Here is a 15,609-nt window from a genome sequence, read left to right as displayed (position 1 = left end):
GGGTCTTTATTTTTTTATGAAAGTGTTCAGACACACAGCAAAGGTTGAAAAAATGTTAGAGAACACCTGTACGCCCACCACCTAGATCCTTGCTGTATCACATATCTATCCATCTTTCTAGCCGTTCATTACTCCATATTGGTTTTTATGCGTTTCAAAGTCAGTTGCAGACATCAATATACATTGCCTAAACAGCTCAGCATGCATTGACTGGAGTTCAGTACAGTTTTTGATAAAAAGTTTACATATGATGAAATTACAAATCTTAAGTATGTATTCGCTGAGTTTTGACAAAGTATAATATGTATAACCTAAAATTCTTATCAAATACAGAACATTACCATAACCCCAAAAGTCCCTTTATGTCCTTCCTCAGGCAATTGCCACCCATATACTCTTAGATTTTTTTCAAGCCAAGGATAGATTGGGTTTGCCAAATTTTAGAAGTCCATGTAAATTAAATCATTTAGTTAAAAAATTATATAGTAATGACTCTTCATTTCAGCAAAATGTTTTTGACATTCAACCCTATTGCTGTACATGTCAAGAGTTCTTTTGCTTGTATTGCTGGGTACTATTCCACAAATGAATTAATATATTTGCTTATGCATTCTCATGATTATAGACACCAGAACTGTGTCCAGTCTTTGGCTATATAAATAAAGCTATTATGTTCTCCTACCAGGTTTGTTTTTAAAAATTTTTTTAACATTTATTTATTTTTGAAAGGGACAGAGTATAAGAGAGAGAGAGAGAGAGAGAGAGAGAGAGAGAGACAGAATCTGAAGCAGTCTCCAGGCTCTGAGCTGTCAGAGTATAAGAGAGAGAGAGAGAGAGAGAGAGAGAGAGAGAGAGACAGAATCTGAAGCAGTCTCCAGGCTCTGAGCTGTCAGTACAGAGCCTAATGTGGGGCTTGAACCCACGAGCCGTGAGATCATGACCTGGGCTGAAGTCGGACGCCCAACCGACTGAGCCGCCCAGGCACCCCTACCAAGTTTGTTTTTTTAAATATACATTTTCCTTAACCTTGAGTAAATACTTACCAGTGAAGTTACTGGATGTATAGAGTAAGTGTGTGTTTCCTTTTATAAGGAAACTCCAGAAATTTTCCAAAGTCATTGTACTTTGTATTCTTACCAGCAATATGGGAGAGTTTTGGTCACTCCACATTCTTACCAACACTACTGCTTAATCTTCCCAAACACCCATTTTGGTGGGTGTGGAGTGGTACCTTGTTGTGGTTTAATTTGTATTTCCTTGATGAGTAATCATGCCGGGTACTTTTTCCCATCTGTGTATCATCCTTGTGAAGTGTATCCTGAAATCTTTCCTTCTCCTGGAGGGTCGTTTTTGTTGTTCCTGTTCTTTTATCTTTTTATGGTCAGGTTGTAAAAAAATCTTGGTATACCTTCAAATCTTGTCTTTGGTCAGAAAATGCATTTATCAATCTCCCAGTCTGTGGCTTGCATATTCATTGGCTTAATGTATCTTTAGATTAGCAGAAGCTTTTACCAATTTTTCTGCTAGATCCTGTGTCACTTGTTATAAGCTGTATTTTCCAAAAAAAAAATGTGTTCATTTCATCCACACTGTTGAATTTGTCCCCTTAAAGTTGTTCATAATAGTCTCTTTTTTTTTCTCCTGGTTTTATATATTTACTCAGAAAGTGATTCAACTATGGAATGATGTATTTTTAGCACTCTGAAAGCCAATGTCTTGAAATCCTCTTTCCCTGCAGTACTGTTTATTACAATTTTATAATCCTGAACAAATTCTCTTATCTGAAGTTTTTCATGCATTCAGGTATTTTGCATGATGTCTGATGTGATCAGTAATGAAGGTTGCAATGAAGTAGTAGCTGTAATCTACTCTACATAACCCTCTTGTAATCTAAAAACAGGGGAAATTCTTTTCTGTACTGGCAGCTATAAAGTTGCCAAGTAGTAACTGTCCACCTGAAAGGAACTGGTCATCTTTTCCTTGATCAATTAGTATGTCCAGCTGAGAACCCAGATAGGATTTCACAAGATGGGTAGCATCATAAACCTTCCATTTACTTTGATCTGTTCCCAAATATCCACTAAAGGGTTTTTTTTTTTTTTTTTTTTTTTTTTTTTGCCCCAAGGACAGAGCACTGGGTTACAAATTGGAGCAAATGCTGATACATATTTGTATTTTCCAGGATTCTTCAAAGCACAAATCAAAGCTCTGTGGCCTCCCATGGAGTGGCCAAAAATAGGCATCCTTTGGAGGTCCACCGGAAAATGGGCATTTATGAGTTGGAGAAGCTCTTCAGTTACATAAGAGTACATTCTGTAGTTAGTTTTCCAAGGATCTTTATGGCATCCACATAAAACCCTGCACCTGTGCCAAAGTCCCAGTTCTCATCTCCTCCTTTAATATTGCAGCTATGAGGGCTGGTATCTGGAGTGATTACAAGGCTATATTCTGAGGCAGCTTGATGAGAACCAGAGTTTGATATAACATTTTGTTCTGTGCAAGTGAAACCAGACAGCCAATACAGTGCAAGGCATTTTCCAGTTTCTGCCTTTGGTGGTAAGTAGATAGCAAATTTCATTTTTCAGTTCAGTTCAACACTGTCATGTTCAAAAACTTTCTGCAATCCTCCAAAGCACTTGTTGCTGGAAATCGGTTTATGAGCAGCAGCCAGAGTGGAAAGGCAGGGCCTCAACTTCTAAAGTTGTTCTTGATACTTTCTTATCCTCCTCATGTCTATAGGATCTGTAGTGATAATCCCTCTTTCTCTTCTGATATTGAGAACTAGTGTTTTCTCCTCTTTTTTTCATGATCAGAGTAGCTAGTGGTTTATTAATTACAATCTTCTCAAAGAGCCAGCTTTTGTTTTGCTAGTTTTCTCTCTTTTCTGTTTTCATTTATCCAATCTCTGCACTTTTATCTTTATAATTTCCTTTATACTATTTCCTTTGGGGTTTCTTTGCCTTTTTTTTGTTTCCCCTATATTCTTCAGGCCATTGAGTTGAGATCCTTCCCTTTTCTTAATATTAGCATATAGAGCTATAACTTTCCCTCTAAGCACTCCTACAGCTGTATTCTACAAATATTGATATGTTTTATTTTTATTGCTATTCATATTACAATGTTTTCTATTTTCTCCTGTGATTTTTCTCTTTGCTCCGTGGATTATGTCTAATCTCCAAATAGTCGAAACTTTCCTACATATCTTATTGCTGATTTCTATTTTAATTTTATTGTGGTCAGGGAACATACTGTGTGTGGTTTCAATTTGATTTAAACTATTGAATTTTTTTTTTAATGACCCAGACTGTGATTTACCATATGCTGGTGAATACAATATACACTTGAAAAATATGTGTCTTCTGTGGTTGTTGGGTATAGTCTTCTATAAATTAGCTTGGCTAAACTTTGTCTAGTTGATCTATCAATTGCTTGAGAGATGGGTATTCAAATTACCAATAAAAATTGTGGATTATCTATTACTACTTATTTTGCTTCATGTAGATTAAAGCTCTGTTATTAGGTACTTATATATTTTTTTAATGTTTGTGCTTCCTGGTGAATTGATTCTTTTATTATCAGGAAAGATCCTTCTTTTTCTTTTTGACTTATAACACATATTGTCCAATATTAATATAGCTACTCCAGCTACTTCTATCATTTTGTTTACATAGTATATTCTTAAAATATATTTATTTAAATCTATCTATAGTTTTATATTTGAAGTGAATCTCTTATAGACACCCTATAATTGGGTCTTTGAGCTTTGTTGTTGTTTTTTTTAACCAAGTAGCAATCTTTACATATTAATTGGAGTGTGTAGCTTATTAACATTTAATGTTATTAAATATTGACTTACTGGTGACTGAATGATGTGATTGGATTTAGGTCCATCATTTCATTATTTGCTTTGCAATTTTGTTGGTTTTCTGTTTGTCCTCTCAGCTTTTTGTCCCTGTTCCTTTTTTCTGACTTCTTTTGGAATATTTACATAGTTTTTATGATGCCACTTAAAATTATCCATTGAATTTTAGCATTTCTCATTGATTTTTCTAAACATTAAAATATGCAAGGAAGAATAGGTTTTAAATTGGATGAGATTTTAAAATTTTGAAATTAAATGGGATAGGATTTCTTAAACCCTAAAGTTGTTTAAAAAAATACATAGGATGCCAAATTCTTTATCTAAAGGATGGATAAGAATGAACCCCAGAGCAACTTTGAAGGATAAAGGGAAAAATTAACCATCTCTGTTTCCTCCTTACTAGAGCCAGTGCATTCCAGAAATTCTGGAATTCTGGAATAACTGTTTTTGTTATTTTTTATAATTGTTATAATCATTACAATTATTCCCAGACAAGAGAATAAAAGCAGTGGGAAACTGATGGCAAGAAAGCAAGAATTATCAAGAGCTGCCTTTCTGCCTCACTTTACCATTTGAGAAATACAGTCCACATGATGGCTTTTTACAAAGATGACTGAAGAATTTTTCCCTCTATTACCCTTCTTTTTACATTCTGAATGGACAATATATCTTTCTTTCCATAGGAATCTGTTAGAGATATTGGAGAACAATTCCAGCTCTAGACCAAAATCTGATATGAGTGGAAATATGTTTCATTTCCGTTTTTGATACTTCCTTTTTGCTGAGAAAGAGATGAAAAACAGACATTGATTGAACCTCTACTATGGTCCAAACTCTGTGTACAAACTTTATATACATTATCTCATTCAGTCCTCAAAACTACCTTATCATTGGGGCCCCTGGGTGGCTCAGTTGGTTAAGTGGGAAATTCTTGATTTTGGCTCAGGTCATGATTTCACTGTTCATGGCATCAAGCCCCAAGTTGGGCTCTGTGATGACAGTACACAGCCTGCTTGGGATTCTCTCTATCCCTTTCTCTCTCTCACTGCCTCTCCCCTGGTTGCATGTGCACATTCTCACTCTCTCTCTCTCTCTCAAAATAAATAAGTAAACTTAAGAAAAAAACAACTACCCTATCAGGCAGTTACTATTACTTCCACCATTTTACACAAAACATAAAGTTCACAGAATTGACGTACTACGTCCAAAACCTACTGAGAAGTCACCAATTTATCAGGAACTCAAAAAATTGGTATGTAAATAGCACTTCTAGAAATTTTCTCCTGAGGCAAACGTCCAAAGATGTCCAAAGACATTTGCAGGAATGTTTTCCCCAACATTGTTCACAAATGGAAAACTGGAAGCACCTAAATTTAGCCCATAATTAGCAGAATTTGGTTAGTTATGGTGCTTCCATACTACAGAATACTGCACAGATGGTGACAGATCATATTAAGTTAAAAAAATTTTATGAACCCAAGAGACATGTTCAATAACATTCATTGTATTGGTGCATAAACACAAATAGGAAGGAAAAAGCACAGGTTATCTACAAGTGGTTATTTATTGGATAAGGGGGACAAGATTGTAAGAGGATTTGCACTTTCCATATGCTCTGGTATTGCATGTATATGCTCTGGTTTCATGTATAACTTGTATAATTAATTTAAGTATATTTTATGGTCAGCATGATTAGTAGGTAAGATGATGAGAGTTGCTTTAATAGAATCCTTCCTGTTACTGCAGCTGATTTCTATAGCCAGAACCTTCCCAGGGAGGAGAAGGGGAAGAAGGAGAACTCTAGAACCAGAAGACAGCAATACTGATGGTGGTGGAGGGCTGGAGAAGGTAGATCTGAGCGGCCAGGCTTGGCAGCAGCCCTGCTTAGCAACCTCAGAAAACCCTGAACTTGATGAGTACTCAATAAATGAGTTGAACTGAAAAGCAAATCCATACCAGCTGTGACTTACAAATAAAAGTCACATGTATCACCAATAATAAGGTATAGGCAACATACAATGAAAGAAGCCATTTTACGCTCTTAAGATTAGCAAACACTTTAAGGCTTAGCAATACCAAGTGAAGCCAAAAACAAAACGAGCTGTCCAATGTCGCTTATGGGAATACAAATTATTACGACCACTTTAAACAATTTGTCAATGTCTGGTAAAGTTGGACACAAGCCTGCCCCACATATTAACAATGCCACACATGTTAAGAGATGCTTTTCAAGAGACCTACATGGGAATGCATATGGCAATAGTGTAGATATGTCCATTTGGTAGAATATTAGTCAGCAGTGAAATTAAATAGACTAGAGTTTCACATTTCAATATGGATAAATCTTGAAAAGATAAAAATGAGCACAGGGAGCATCAGCTGTATCTGTAATGTTCCATTTTGCCAAAAAAAGGGGGGGGGGGGAAGAAAAGGGACACTGGATAACAAAAAATAAATAAATAAAAGAATCTGAACTATATGTAGAAAAATATTCATATTTTTGATACTTTGATGTTGGATACATGGGTGTCGGTTATCTTAGTCTCTGTCTTTTCTGTATTTTTGAAGTATTTAATAGGAAGAAAAAAGAGAAAAGGCCTAGAAAAGAATATTCTGAGAAAATACACCAAAATTTTAATGGTGATTATCTGGGAAGATTCTAAGTGACCTTAGTTTTCCTTTTTATGTTTTTTTATGTGTTCTATTTGTACATATGAAACATGTATTTCATTTATAATAATCAAATGTGTTATTTTAATGTAATATAGGGACACCTGGGTGGCTCAGTCAGTTAAGCATCTGACTTTGGCTTAGGTCATGATCTCATGGTTCATGCCATGATCTCATGGCATCAGGCTCTCTGCTGTCAGCTCAGAGCCTGAAGCCAGCTTCCGATTCTGTGTCTCCCTCTCTCTCTGCCCTCCACAGCTTGCACTGTGTCTCTCTCTCTCAAAAATAAATGAACATTAAAAAAAATTTTTTATGTAATATATATACAATTTTTGTGACATGTGATGAAACTATATGAAATACAGGTGCAGTAAAAAGGACCAGAATTAGACTAAGAGATTAACAGTATTGTTTAATCTTTGGAGTTGGGGTAACAGATGGCTTTTTGTTCATACTTTGCTCTAAACACCAATTTTTCTAGAGTGGGAAAGTACAATATTTATGAACATTGGCTTATATAAAAGGCTACAGGTTTTAAGTGAAAAGAAATTCAAATAGGTTTTTCCAGCATTGTAAAATGTTCACGGTCCTAATGATAAACTTAGTTATAAAAAAAAAAAATTCTGTTCTTAAAGAAAAATTGAATTAGAGCAGATAATTGTTAAATGAAGTCTGGTATGATAGTGCAATTTATATTGATATTCCATGAATGCTAGCCCTGCTAATCAAAATATTGAGTTAAATAGCACGAGCTACTCCCTAAATAAATTCTATGAGTGGGGGTTATTGGCAAAGGGGAACACGAGGTCCTAAGTAGCCTACTGACCTGAGTTGTCTCCATGGAGAAGGACGCATCAGAGTCATTTAATCAATGCTGTTTCTTTTATAAATCGTCAGGGACTCTCCTAGGAAACCTTTAAGAGATTGATTCCTTATTACCACTGATATATGTTCCAATTAAATTTTTCACATTGCCCTCCTGGGACTGCCCAGCCTGAAGGGAAAGAAGATGTGATCCCAGTCTTCCATGCCCCGTCATTGACAAGATTCTTGCATGTTAGGGACACCATGACCAGCCTGTTGCCTAAAATCTGTAATGGAAAACCATGGCACTGCCTAAAATCTTGAAGCACTACTCTAGAATAAGCACAAAGCTCTGACAACCTTAGGATTTCCATATGCCTGTCCAGAGAGGTGTCTTCAAATACAAGTGCAATGTTTTCTTTCTGGAGAAAAAAAAGAATCTATGAAAATCCTAACATCCCCTCCTGACACTGCTCTCCAGTCCACCCTGTTGGTACCAGGCAAACCCCAAGAAACAGTTGCCCTCAACCATGGTGGGTGGTGAGTTTTCCAAAGCCTGTATGTAACCAATGATCTTAGGAGATCTGAACAATATTATCTCAAGATATGAAAATCCAGGATTATTTCCCCAAAGTGTATAAACTCAAAATACAGAGAATTGAAGCAACTTGCCCAGGTCACCCTTGTAGCTCATAAGCCAGGTGGCCATAGACAGGAAGAAGGAAAATGTAACTGTGATGACAAGAAAGCATCAGAAGCAGATAAGCAAATCAAACACTGAATTTTAAAAATTTACATTGTTTTTAGTCCTTTCTGTTTTGCACTTTTCTTGGGTTAATAAGACCCTATAAACATATTTCCATCCACAGTTTTAGAGACTTCTATCCGGCTATCCATAGGAGATACGGCTGACCACATCCCTAGGTGTTTAATGGCCTCATAAGCTCTCCCTTTTTTCACTTTGCTGTCTCCATGCCCATAGAAGACATACAAGGATTTTGCTGCCCCCGAGATTTTGCATCTTTCTGCTCAGCTAATTACCCCCAACTGAAAAAATGACTGTCCCTCATACTTGGAGAAATATGGTAATCAAGCAACTAAATGCTCCTTTTGCTAATGACATGTTTTTTCAATATGTTCAAATGAGAGGCTCATTGGAAATTATTCACTTTCTTCTAAGTTGCAAAGGAAAATGAAAGGCAAATTATGGCTGTCTAAGCACGTGTTTGCACGGATCCTATCTCCCTGAACTAATTTGCCATCCGCAGAGCTATTGACAGCTAGTGCTTCCCTTCAGCCTTTGCACTTACCCGGTGGAAATGATTAAAGATTTCATTTCCGTGAGGGGTCATTTAGGTGGGCGATGACCCCAAAAGACAACACAGAAGTCATAATGTCCGAAGGAGAGAGTGAGAGAACAATGGTTTCCATAAGTATTTCAACAGTAGGAAGACAGAGAATGGAGTGTCCGATTTGAAAGGAACTCAGGCCTGCTTATTCACTCTGATTTTTCAGATGAGGAAACTGAGGCCCAGAGAGGTTAAAAGGGGATTGATCAAATTCCATTTGCTCATTTGTAGCAGAATTGAAACCAGGAGCTAAGTGTTGGCTCTTCTCTCCTTCTCCTCCATCCCGTAGCCATCAGTACCAGTAAATAAAAGTAAGTTCAAGATGATGTGGTTTCTGGGGCAGGGGGGCGGTGCTTAAGACAAAGTATGATGGCATACTTGGAATTTTCTACCAATTCCTCAATTGCGCAACTTCACTGATTCAAAGAAACTGCTTCACTCATACATAAGCCAACACACACAATCCAACAGAGATCATTCATCATTATCTCACTGCACTCAGGGTAGGGAGCTCCACGTAGAATGCAGAAAAGGCAAGGGTCAAGGGCACTATAGAATGAGCCACTCTCCTTCACCCTCCAGCCCCCACCCCCTCCCATCAGCCCAGGTTGATCCATTTTCATTACATTTCTCTTTGATGCAAAATCCCCAAACCTTGGGCAGGCAGCTCGGCTTATCAAATCTGTTCTTAATAATCCATTTTTATCAAACTTTATCTGATGAAACCAAAATATGTTTGATCTTAGTATAAAGTATACTTATCAGTCCTACTGCTAGAATGACACTGCCCTAAAGTGAATGGTATTAAGTGCAAAGTCTTTAGAGTCAGAAAGAAATGAGTTTAAATCCCCAGTCTGTCACTTCCTAGCTGCAATGCCTTGACCAAGTCCCCCACAAACTCAGCAATATCTCCCTTAGCATGCTAGGCTCTAGGAACTCAGATACCAGCCCTGCCTTCCTGGCTTTACACTTTGGAGGCAGAGACAGATACCAGCATACCTGTTACCCAAGTTATAGCAACTGTTATAAGTGTTGGGAAGGAAGGTTCCCTGGAACTGTGAGGGCACCCACCAGGAGGATGTGTCTTTCTTGCAAAGGTCAAAGAAGGCTTGCCTTAGGGGGAATGCTGGAGCAGAGATGAGAAGGATAAGAGGGCGAAATGAAGAAGAGCCAGCATCCCAGGCAAGGGCACAGTGCTGGGATGGACCATGTCCAGCCTGGGAGAGTGAGTGTGCACAGTATGGAGCAGAGAAGAGGGGCCCATGGAGAGGTCTGAACAATGCAGAGGCACCTGTGACCACGGCTAAGAGGTTTGCCCTCCTTCTGAGTGGTATGGGGCTGCAGGACATGATGAACACATCAGAGGACAGCATGGACACCGGTACCCGGGTAGAAGTCCAGTGCCGTGATTCATACAAGAGCTAGTGATGACATGAATAGAAAGAGTGAACAGAATCTAGGGGATACTTAAGAACTAAAATCATTTAGGTTGTCATGATACATTGGATCAGGGAAGTAAGAGAAAGGAGTACATCAATGCCAACTCAGAGCACTTTGGCTTGTAAAACCAGTTAAGTGGTGGTCCATATTCTGAGAACTAAGATTCAAAGGAGGCAGATGGATGACCTAAACCTCTGAGCCTCAGTTTCCTCATCCATAAAACAAGAATGGTAATGCCGTCTTTTAGGTTTTCTTACCCAATCCAACATGGTGGAAAGGGAGGTGGGAGTTCCCACACATACAACCCCAAGCAATTCTCGGACACCAGCAGGGTATCCAAGGATTCACCTGAATTCTAACACCATCTACCCAGAGATAGCATCAGATCCCACAGGTCAAGGGTTCAGTCCTACAAGACTGCCCCCAACCCCACTTCAGACTCCCGTTGCAAGCCCCAGGTTTTACCTGTACTTCTGACCTACCAGCTGCAGATTGGAGGTTCCAACAATCTCTTCCCCAGGTTCGACTCATATGCTAGAGTGGCTCACAGAACTCAGGGAAACACCATTTACTTAGGTTTGCAGTTTATTAAAGGATATGATAAAGAATATGAATCAACAGCCACATGAAAAGATGCACAGGGTGAGGTGTGAGAAAAGAGGGTGGAGCTCCCATGCCCTCTCCAGGACACCACTCTCTCCAAACCCCCCTCCTTCCATGTTCACCAACCTGGAAGCTCTCCCAATCTGGTCCTTTGGGTTTTTATGGGGGCTTCATTACATAGTCACGACTAAGTCATTGGTCATTGGCTGATTCAATCTCCAGTCCCTTTCCCATTCCCCACCCCCACCGCCCCATCTGGGGGTAAACTGAAAGTTCCACCCCTCCAGTCACATGCTTGGTTCTCCTGGCAACCAGCCCCAACCCCCATCCTTTCCAAAAGTCACCTCATTAACATAAAAAAGGTAACTTTGTTGCCCTTATCACAAGAAATTTCAAGGGGTTTAGGAGCTATAAGCCAGAAACCCTGGACAAGAACCAAATACATAAGGAATATTATATTTTGATCATTTGAATGACCAAAAATATATTTCTTATAAATCACAATATTGCATACATAAATCACAACATTGTCGGAAGGCTTAGAGAAGGTTCCTAGAAAGTGACTGGTATATGGTACACCCTGAAATAAATGGTAGCTCTTCTCAGAGGTTATTCTTTCTCGATCTGATTGCAAATTCAGGATCTCAGGCACTCATTTCTCTTCACTCTCCTCTCTGACCATTCCTTCAAACTGTCAGTTTGCAGATCTAATCATCCTAAATCGTCTCTATTATGCCATACTAGCAAAATAGGCAAGGTAGCGATTGCTCTTATAAACTTATTATTGTAAATGTCACAGCTACAGTTTAGCTCACAATGGCCCACTTTGCTGTTGAAGGGAAAACATGTATTGCAAAGGTAGTTCCCATTATTAGCCAAATGCTCATGCACAAATGTGTTTATTAACCAAGGGCAAAGTGTTGGGTCATTTAAGGGGAGCTGAAAAGCACTGCTCTCAGATGGAAGGGAGGGGGAAAAAAAATAACACCTACACAGCACTTAGAGTTCATAAAGCACCGTCACAATCACTGTATCAGCCAAACCTCACACTGTAGGTAGGGGGTGGGGAGGAAGGGCAGGTGTTTTCATTGTTACTTTTACATGTAAGATTAATTTAGAAAAAGTAACTTGCTCAAGCTTACAAAACAAGTGAGTAATAGAAATGATTTAACTACAAGTCTCTGGCTTCCCGTTCTGTATGTGTATCAGAATCCCCCCTTCGACCTCTGCCAATGTCAAACCACTCAATAGGGACCATAAAAATTGCACAGCCACCAAACAGAGGAGTGGGGCAAAATCAAAACTCAGCGGAACTCTCATGCTGATATGTTATCAATTCATTATTACTTCACCATGATTGTGGTTGTCATTAACAGACAACATGAGCTGAATGATTAGTATATGCCAAGCTACGTGTTAAACATTCCGCAGGCATGATCTCATTGAACCTTTACAGCAACCTATAACATGGATGCTTTTATAAATTCGAATTATAAAAAATACAGATGAAAATGGAGGCTTAGAAAGTTTAAGTTGCTTGTCCCGTTCCTAAATCCTGGTCTCTTTCCACAGCCACTACACTAGACAGGCGTGCTTCTACGGGACATATTATATACATGGCAGCAACGTGACTTACCAATAAAGCTAGTAAAGTGAGTAATTTCAAGTTATCCTGATTTTTTTGGAAAATCACACCATACCTCCCATTATCCTACAAGAAAAGTATGTAATCTAGTTCTCCCATTCAGTGAGCAAATGGGTATGAGCCCTTATCTGGGCCAGGTACCACCACAGATTCTTGTAATGGTCCCTTTGGAGTACTGAGGTTCCTGTCTCAAATTTCAGTCTTGGCCCTGCTCCTTACCTGCTAGAAAACCTTGGACAAGTTACTTAGCAGCTCAGACACTTAATTTAGTAGTCTGTGAGATGGGGGTGATAATAGTTCCAACATCATAAGGTAAGTGGGACCACATGCCTAAAACATTCAGCATGGTGCCTGGGACACGGTCGGTGCTCCACACATATTTGCTATGATGATTTTATATTTTGATGATCCTCCAGATAGCAGAACAGATGTTAGTTTCATTCTACAGAAAGGAAACTTGTTTCAAGACATAAAGTATTTTGCATAATCTCACACAGTTTGTAAATGGATAAGACAAAGATAAGAAATCGGGTCTTCTAAACACAACATAACAAATTTTTGTCATTAAAATCCCGCACAGCTCTCTACGGAGAATGGATCCCGGTATCTGGAAGATCTTGGAAGTAAAAGCAGGGTGGAGCCATGTGGCTTGTCACACAGGGTTGAGAGGTTAAAAGACCTGGAAGACGATTCAGAAGTGGGAAGAAAGGACCAAGGATTAGAGGCACGGAGGGAAGCATCGGAGAAAGTAGGGGGAGGAGGTGACAAGAGAGAAGGGCTGGAAAAAGAGAATATGTCCACAGGGATCTGAGAAATTGGCCCCAGAGTACATAATATACCTCCATCCTCCTTCTGTCTTCAGAATTGCCATGAAAATCTAGACTACTTATAAATATAGATGACCCCCATCTGAAACTGGATAAGGAGTGGCAAGAGATAGCATACAGGACAACACCCTGCGAGGCACTGTCTCGGGAAAGCAGTGGGGCCCGTGCTTTATGTTTCATAAGGAGGATAAAAGGTGTGGAATTGGACTGTATGGACCAGGTGTGGCTGAAGACAAAAAGAGGGAGGTAGGGAGGAAATCACCCAATTCTGCACGTTCTGAGAAAACACAGCAAGCAGCTTTGCCTTCTAGGATACCATTCTTAGTCTAGCCATCTTATAGGGGGGGACCCAGGCCATTTGTTCAGAAAGCTATCCATCCTGTCACAAAGCCTAGAAGAGGATTCTTCATTGAAATGCTCGCTGACAGTCTTGGAAAGGACATGCCTGATTTAGATAGAAGCGTAAAACTGGATATTTTTCATGATTGCTCCTCATTTATTATTTCACCATGCTAGATAAAGCCCAACCAGGGAGTTCCAATAGCACACACTGAGATAAACGTGTTGTCCCCTTAGTTCTGTCCTTCCCTCTTTGACGAAAATATAATTGATGAAAAACAGAATCTGCATTGGCCACATGTGACTGAAGTTCAAATACTTAGGTTGTTGGGTTTTAAAATCAGATCTGCTAAGATATCATTTGCTTTTATGTCCCTTAGCCTGGACATAGTAATAATTGCTTGCAACTGCTGGCGGTGGGTAGCAAGAGGGATGGGGAAGAGAGACAAGGGTGGGGAGCAGGGTACTCAGGGAGGACAAAATAGACCAAGAAAGCTGATCACTCTCCTTAGGAAACTGAACAAATACATCCCTGCTATGATTTGTTCAGAAGTCAGACTCGGGGCACCTAGGTGGCTCAGCCAGGTAAGCGTCTGATTCTTGATTCAGCTCAGGTCATGATCCCAGGGTCATGGGACTGAGCCCCACCTCAGGCTCCATGCTGACAATGCCAAGCCTGCTTGGGATTCTCTCTCTCTCTCCCTTTCTCTCTGTCCCTCCTCTGGGCTCACTCTCTCTTTCTCTTTCTCTCTCTCAAAATAAATAAATAAATAAATAAATAAATAAATAAATAAATAAATAAATAAATAAATAAATAAATATTTAAAAAAGGAGAAGAAGGCAGAGTTGGGTGTTCCATTAGCCCTCCCTTCTCTCCTCATGCCCTCTTCAACCCCTTTCAAAAGGTACCATATAAAGGATCAGGTAGGGTGGGTGAAAGATAATAGCATTTGGAGTCAAATGATCCGGGGGTGGGTCCCAAATTCTACCAGTGATTAGTTGAGCAATTCGAAATGGAACATTGTATCCCTTTTGGTTTTGCTTCTTCTCACAGGAAACATGATTATGAGTATGATCAATGAGATAATGCAAGTACTATGTATATTTCCATGAATACTTATTAACATTAATGGACAAAAATATACTGGATCATGGATTTGAACATGAGACCCGAGAGTATAAAACTCCTAGAGGAACACATGGAGGAGAAGCTCCATGACCTTGGACTTGGCAATGGTTTCTCGGATTTGACACAGGAAATAAATGCACAAGAAATAAATCCCAAATTAGACAAGTAGGACTCCATAAAACTAAAAAGCTTCTACACAGCAGAAAGCAATCTACAGAGTGAAAAGGCAAACTACAGAACAGGAGAAAATATTTTCAAACATGAGAAGGAATTAGTATCCAAAATACATAAGGACATCCTACAACTCCATAGCATCAAAACAAATAAGCTGATTTAAAAGTGAGGCAAAGAGGGTGTCTGGGTGGTTCAGTGGGTTGAGTGTGCGACTCTTGATTTCAGCTCAGGTCATGATCCCAGAGTTGTGGGGTCAAGCCCTGTTTCAGGCTCCACACTGAGCTTGGAGCCTACTTAGATTCTCTCTCTCTCCCTTTGCCCCTCTCCTCCACTCACATGCTCTCTTTCTCTCTTAAAAAAAAAATAGGGCAAAGGACTTGAATAGACATTTTCCAAAGCAAGACTGGACCTTACATTGCTGCACTAAATGTGCCAGATTGACATGTCTTCCTTTCACCCAGCTCTCCCATCACCACCTAATTTGCAGGCATGTTTTTCTGTCTTCTGAGCCCAGCTATTCCATCCATTGGCCTGACTGCAGTCACCAGATCCCAGCCTGGGACAACCAGTGCAGAGGCACATGAAGAAAGTCTGAGTTAGAAATTCAAGGATTCCCCCAACCTGCCCACAGAATCTCAGCAGCCTGTGGGGAAGATGGCCCCAACAGACATGCATCCTCCGCTTTCTTGTGCTTCAGTTCTACTATCTATGGCTGTGTTTCAACTCCAAATGTGACCTGGAGACGGAGGTTGCCCTGTGAAGTTTGC

The 15,609-nt window shown here is 39.5% G+C and overlaps 1 pseudogene; it reads right to left on the bottom strand.

Moving 5' to 3' along the window:
* Positions 1–1,791: 1,791 nt before the first annotated feature.
* Positions 1,792–15,609, bottom strand: part of LOC102966333 — a 50,355-nt pseudogene continuing 36,537 nt past the window's right edge.

This window comes from Panthera tigris, chromosome B3 (assembly GCF_018350195.1).
Source record: "Panthera tigris isolate Pti1 chromosome B3, P.tigris_Pti1_mat1.1, whole genome shotgun sequence".
Classification (NCBI taxonomy): Eukaryota; Metazoa; Chordata; class Mammalia; order Carnivora; family Felidae; genus Panthera; species Panthera tigris.
This window is presented reverse-complemented; position numbering and strand designations above follow the sequence as displayed.